This window comes from Arachis ipaensis, chromosome B7 (genome assembly GCF_059453495.1).
Source record: "Arachis ipaensis isolate K30076 ecotype BB chromosome B7, ASM5945349v1, whole genome shotgun sequence".
NCBI lineage: Eukaryota > Viridiplantae > Streptophyta > Magnoliopsida > Fabales > Fabaceae > Arachis > Arachis ipaensis.
Window position 1 is genome coordinate 91,397,452 of NC_142442.1, and position 7,133 is coordinate 91,404,584.

The 7,133-nt window shown below is 38.3% G+C and overlaps 1 non-coding gene across 1 annotated transcript; it reads right to left on the reverse strand.

Moving 5' to 3' along the window:
• Positions 1-6,729: 6,729 nt before the first annotated feature.
• LOC148553354 (small nucleolar RNA R71) lies at positions 6,730-6,837 on the reverse strand. Its single transcript, XR_015893071.1, has one exon. It is a non-coding gene; the product is annotated as a small nucleolar RNA R71 (small nucleolar RNA).
• Between the last annotated feature and the right edge of the window lie 296 nt (positions 6,838-7,133).

Below are 7,133 nucleotides of genomic sequence, written 5' to 3' on the forward strand. Positions count from 1 at the left end.
TAGTTGTGCCCCTGGCACAGGACTGGCACAAAGTTGCCACAAGTCTCTTGGTTTTATACCAGAGTTGGCATGTGGCGCAGGCGCGCGGACGCGCACGCTGTGCAGACGCGTGGTTGAGTCAGTTGGCAATTGGCGCGGATGTGCCGGTGTGGGCACAAACGTGGCATAAGTGTGGCATAACTCTCTGGTTTTTGTACCAGGGAGTCCACATAACGCCATTGGCGCGGGCGCGCACAGTGCGCTTTCGCGTCGATGGGCTAATTGCAAAGGAGAGCACAGGCGGCAAGCACGCGGATGCGTGGGTGTCTGGCGCGAGATGGGCATGAAGTGGGCATGACTCTCGGATTTTTGGCCCAAGAGTTGGAAGTGCACCACCGGCGCGCGCGCACAGTGCGCCGGCGCGTCGGTGCCCATTTTTCCTTTTTCTCTTCTTCTCTTTTTTTTCAATATAACAAGACCTATTCTAACACCTTCTTGGTAGGTGCCTAAGCTAGTAGTCAAAGAGAACATTTCACAATTTCATGCATTATCCAAAACATGGCATTCTCTCTACTTCAACAATTCATCCATACCAAAATGATAAAAACTATATGAACATCCTATCTATTCAACAAGAAGAGTAAAACTAGCATTCCTATGCAATCAATCAATCATCAAGAAATCACAAAATTTACAAGAATTTAAGGTTACAAACAAGATGGTATACACAAGGAAGATCTTACCACGATGGGGTGCCTCCCACCAAGCACTTTTCTTTAACATCCTTAAGTTAGACGGTCCTTTTCTTAAGCTTCCTCTTTTCTTAGTGCATCCTCGAATAGGAACACCTCTAGCTTTTTTGGGGGCTTGTAGGCATGATACTTCTTCACTCTATGTCCATTCACTTTAAAAGTTGCTTCACTCTTGGGATCAAACAACTCCACCACTCCATAGGGCTTTATCTCCTTCACCTTGAAAGGTCCTTCCCATCTAGAGCGAAACTTGCCAGGCATGAATCGAAGCCTCGAGTTGTAGAGGAGAACCTCATCACCTTCTTGAAAGTCTTTCTTCCAGATGTGATGGTCATGAAATGCTTTAGTCTTTTCTTTGTAGATTCGGGCATTCTCATATGACTCGTTCCTCAAACACTCAAGCTCTTCTAGCTGTAATTTTCTGGCTTCACCTGCCTTGATCAAATCCATGTTGTACTGCTTTACCACCCAATAGGCTCTATGCTCAATTTCCACCGAAAGGTGGCATGCCTTACCATAGATGATCCGGAAGGGACTCATCCCTAACGGAGCCTTGTAGGCCGTTCTATACGCCTATAGTGCATCTCCTAACCGGAGGCTCCAATCCTTTCTTTGTGGATTGACCACTTTCTCCAAAATTCTCTTAATTTCCCGGTTGGACACTTCCACTTGTCCATTGGTTTGCGGATGATAAGCAGTAGCAACATTATGCGACACTCCATAGCACTTAAGCAATGCCTCTATCTTCTTGTTACAAAAATGGGATCCTTGGTCGCTCACGATTGCTCGTGGCAACCGATAACAGCATACAATGTTATTCCTAATAAAAGAAACAACGGTATTGGCATCGTCAAGGTGGGTAGGTATGGCCTCTACCCACTTTGACACGTAGTCAACCGCTAACAGAATATACAGATATCCACTCGAGTTGGGAAACGGTCTCATAAAGTCAATGCCCCATACATCAAATATCTCACAGAACAACATAGGTTGCTGAGGCATTTCATCCCTTTGGGATGTTTTTCCTGACTTCTGACACTGAGGGCAAGACACACAGAGCCGGTTAGTATCCTTGAATAAGATTGGCCACCAGAATCCACAATTCAATACCTTTTTAGCGGTCCTCTATGGGCCAAAGTGGCCACCACATTTGGACGAATGGCAAGCTTCAAGAATGGGTTGGATTTCAGACTCCGGAACACATCTTCGAATTACTTGGTCCACTCCCCTCTTCCACAAGTAAGGGTCATTCCAAATATAGTATTTGGAATCACTCCTCAACTTATCCCTTTGGTGTTTAGAGAAGTTGGGAGGGAAGAGTTTCGCAACCAAGTAGTTCGCCATTGGGACAAACCAAGGAAAACTATCCGTCACAGCATGCAAACTATCCAATGGGAATGAGTCATTGATCAGAAATGGATCAAATTTTAAATTCTCAATGCGGCTTAAATGATCCGCGACCAGGTTTTGAGATCCACTCTGGTCCCTAATCTCAATGTCAAATTCTTGCAAAAGCAAGATACAGTGGATGAGTCTAGGCTTGGACTCATTCTTTATCAATAAGTACTTTAAAGCTGCATGATCTGTGTATACCACTATCTTTGATGCTAGAAAATAAGATCTGAATTTATCTAAAGCATGAACAATAGCTAGGAGTTCCTTTTCAGTAGTGGTATAGTTGGATTGTGCTGCATCTAGTGTTTTAGAAGAGTAAGCAATGACAAAAGGGAGTTTACCATCGCGCTGTGCAAGCGCGGCACCTACAGCATGGTTTGACGCATCGCACATTATCTCAAATGGCAACGTCCAATTGGGGCCTCGCACAATCGATGCCGTGGTGAGAACTCTCCTTAGCTCTTTGATGAGCGGATAATTTATACGCTTTTTGGCATTGTTTTTAGTATGTTTTTAGTAGGATCTAGTTACTTTTAGGGATGTTTTCATTAGTTTTTATGTTAAATTCACATTTCTGGACTTTACTATGAGTTTGTGTGTTTTTCTGTGATTTCAGGTATTTTTTGGCTGAAATTGAGGGACTTGAGCAAAAATCAGATTCAGAGGTTGAAGAAGGACTGCTGATGTTGTTGGATTCTGACCTCTCTGCACTCAAAGTGGCTTTTCTGGAGCTACAGAACTCAAAATGGCGCGATTCCAATTGCGTTGGAAAGTAGACATCCAGGGCTTTCCAGAAATATATAATAGTCCATACTTTGGCCGAGTTTATATGACGTAAAAGGGCGTTGAACGCCAGTTCTATGCTGCTGTCTGGAGTTAAACGCCAGAAACACGTTACAAACCAGAGTTGAACGCCAGAAACACGTTACAACCTGGCGTTCAACTCCAGAAAGAGCCTCTGCATGTGGAAAGCTAAAGCTCAGCCCAAGCACACACCAAGTGGGCCCCGGAAGTGGATTTATGCATCAATTACTTACTTCTGTAAACCCTAGTAGCTAGTTTATTATAAATAGAACTTTTTACTATTGTATTTTCATCTTATAATCTTATGATCATATTTTGATCTATAGACTTCCATGGGAGGCTGGCCACTTGGCCATGCTTACCCTGTATTCACTTATGTATTTTTCAACGGTAGAGTTTCTGCACTCCATAGATTAAGGTGTGGAGCTCTGCTGTTCCTCAAAGATTAATGCAAAGTACTACTGTTTTTCTATTCAATTCAACTTATTCCGCTTCTAAGATATTCATTCGCACTTCAACCTGAATGTGATGAACGTGACAATCATCATCATTTCCCAACGAACGCGTGCCTGACAACCACTTCCGTTCCACCTTAGATTGAATGAGTATCTCTTGGATCTCTTAATCAGAATCTTCGTGGTATAAGCTAGATTGATGGCGGCATTCATGAGAGTCCAGAAAGTCTAAACCTTGTCTATGGTATTCCGAGTAGGACTCTGGGATTGAATGACTGTGACGAACTTCAAACTCGCGAGTGCTGGGCGTAGTGACAGACGCAAAAGGAGGGTGAATCCTATTCCAGTATGATCGAGAACCTCAGATGATTAGCCGTGCTGTGACAGAGCATTTGGACCATTTTCACAAGAGGATGGGATGCAGCCATTGACAAGGGTGATGCCTCCAGACGATTAGTCATGCAGTGACAGCGCGTCGGACCATTTTCCAGAGAGGATAAAAAGTAGCCATTGACAACGGTGATGTCCTTACATAAAGCCAGCCATGGAAAAGAGTAAGACTGATTGGATGAAGATAGCAGGAAAGCAGAGGTTCAGAGGAACGAAAGCATCTCTATACACTTATCTGAAATTCTCACCAATGATATACATAAGTGTTTCTATCCTTATTTTCTATCTATTTATTATTTAATGTTCGAAAACTCCATAACTATTTGATATCCGCCTGACTGAGATTTACAAGGTGACCATAGCTTGCTTCAAGCCAACAATCTCCGTGGGATCGACCCTTACTCACGTAAGGTTTATTACTTGGACGACCCAATGCACTTGCTGGTTAGTTGTATCGAAGTTGTGAATGAAAAACGATTTATTAAGACGTGCGTACATAGTTTTTGGCGCCATTGCCTGAGATCACAATTTCGTGCACCAAGTTTTTGGCGCCGTTGCCAGGGATTGTTCGAGTTTGGATAACTGACGGTTCATCTTGTTGCTCAGATTAGGTAATTTTCTTTTTCTTTTATTTTCAAAAATATTTCAAAAATCTTTCAAAAATTTCTCATATGTTTTCGAAAAAAAAATTTAAAATAAATCTTTTCAAAAATATATTTTTCTTTAGAATTTTTAAGAATGAATTCTAGTGTTTCATGATGATTTGTTGAATCCTGGCCGGCTGTAAGTCATGTCTAATCTTTTGGACTGGGGTTTCAACTTATCATCACAAGAGCTTGTTGATTCTCACACACTTAGTTGCTCTATACATGGAAAGTATAAATATCTTCTAAAGCTTGACTGGCTATTAAGCCATGTCTAACCCTCAGATTGGAGCTTTAGACTAAGATTGCAAGATTCCTGGAATTCATATTAAAAATTTTGGAATCCTTATTTTTCTTTTTTTCAAATAATTTCCGAAAAAATCCAAAAAAATTAGAAAATCATAAAAATCAAAAAAATATTTTGTGTTTCTTGTTTGAGTCTTGAGTCAATTTTTAAGTTTGGTGTCAATTGCATATTCATCTTGCATTTTTCGAAAATTGCATTCATGCATGTGTTCTTCATGATCTTCAAGTTGTTCTTGGTAAGTCTTCTTGTTTGATCTTGATGTTTTCTTGTTTTGCATCTTTTCTTGTTTTTCATATGCATTTTTCGTTTGTTAGAGTCTAAACATGAAAGATTTCTAAGTTTGGTGTCTTGCATGTTTTCTTTGCATATAAATTTTCAAAAATATGTTCTTGATGTTCATCATGATCTTCAAAGTGTTCTTGGTGTTCATCTTGACATTCATAGCATTCTTGCATGCATTCATTGTTTTGATCTAAAAATTTTCATACATTGCATCATTTTCATGTTTTTCTCTCTCATCATTAAAAATTCAAAAATCAAAAAAATATCTTCCCCTGTTTCTCTCTTAAAATTTCGAAAATTAGATTTGACTTTTTCAAAAATTTTTAAAATCTAGTTGTTTTTATGAGTCAAATCAAATTTTCAATTTAAAAATCTTATCTTTTTCAAAATGTTTTTCAAAAATCATATCTTTTTCATTTTTTTATTTATTTTCGAAAATTTAAAAAAAATATATTTTTCAAAAATCTTTTTCTTATCTTTATCATATAATTTTCGAAAATAACATCATCAATTAATGTTTTGATTCAAAAATTTCAAGTTTGTTACTTACTTGTTAAGAAAGATTCAAACTTTAAGTTCTAGAATCATATCTTGTGATTTCTTGTGAATCAAGTCATTAATTGTGATTCTAAAAATCAAATCTTTTTCAAAAACTAATTTCAATCATATCTTTTCAAAAATATCTCTTTATCTTATCTTTTTCAAAATTTGATTTTAAAATATCCTTTCTAATTTCTTATCTTCTTATCTTTTCAAAATTGATTTTCAAATTTGTTTCAACTAACTAACTAACTTTTTGTTTGTTTCTTATCTTTTTCAAAACTACCTAACTAACTCTCTCTCTCTAATTTTCGAAAATATCTTCCCTCTTTTTCAAAATTTCTTTTTAATTAACTAATTATTTTAATTTTTTATTTTAATTTTCGAAAAATTACTAACCTTTTTCAAAAACTATTTTTGAAAATCACTAACTCTTTTTCAAAAATAATTTTTGAAAATTCTCCTTCTCTCTCATCTCCTTCTATTTATTTATTCATCTAATAACACTTCATCTCACCCAAATTTGAACCCCCTCTTCCATCTATATTCGAATTTCTTCTTCTTCTTTTCTTTTACTCACACAGCGACCTCTATACTGTGGTAAAAAGGACCCCTATTATTATTATTTTTCTGTCCCTCTTTTTCATATGAGCAGGAGCAAGGACAAAAATATTCTTGTTGAAGCAGATCCAGAACCTGAAAGGACTCTGAAGAGGAAACTAAGAGAAGCTAAATTACAACAAGCCAGCAAGCACCTTTTAGAAATTTTCGAACAAGAAGAGGACATGGCAGCCAAAAATAATAATAATGCAAGGAGGATGCTGGGTGACTTTACTACACCTAATTCCAATTTACATGGAAGAAGCATCTCCATCCCTACCATTGGAGCAAACAATTTTGAGCTGAAACCTCAGCTAGTTTCTCTGATGCAGCAAAACTGCAAGTTTCATGGACTTCCATTTGAAGATCCCTTTCAGTTCTTAACTGAATTCTTGCAGATCTGTGATACTGTTAAGACTAATGAAGTAGATCCTGAAGTCTACAGGCTCATGCTTTTCTCCTTTACTGTAAGAGACAGAGCTAGAGTGTGGTTGGACTCTCAACCCAAAGATAGCCTGAACTCTTGGGATAAGCTGGTCACTACTTTCTTAGCCAAGTTCTTTCCTCCCCAAAACCTGAGCAAGCTTAGAGTGGATGTTCAAACCTTCAGACAGAAAGAAGGTGAATCCCTCTATGAAGCTTGGAAGAGATACAAAGAACTGACCAAAAAGTGTCCTTCTGACATGCTTTCAGAATGGACCATCCTGGATATATTCTATGATGGTCTTTCTGAATTAGCTAAAATGTCATTGGATACTTCTGCAGGTGGATCCATTCACCTAAAGAAAATGCCTGCAGAAGCTCAAGAACTCATTGAGATGATTGCTAATAACCAGTTCATGTACACTTCTGAAAGGAATCCTGTGAGTAATGGGACGCCTCAGAAGAAGGGAGTTCTTGAAATTGATACTCTGAATGCCATATTGGCTCAGAACAAAATATTGACTCAGCAAGTCAATATGATTTCTCAGAGTCTGAATGGAAT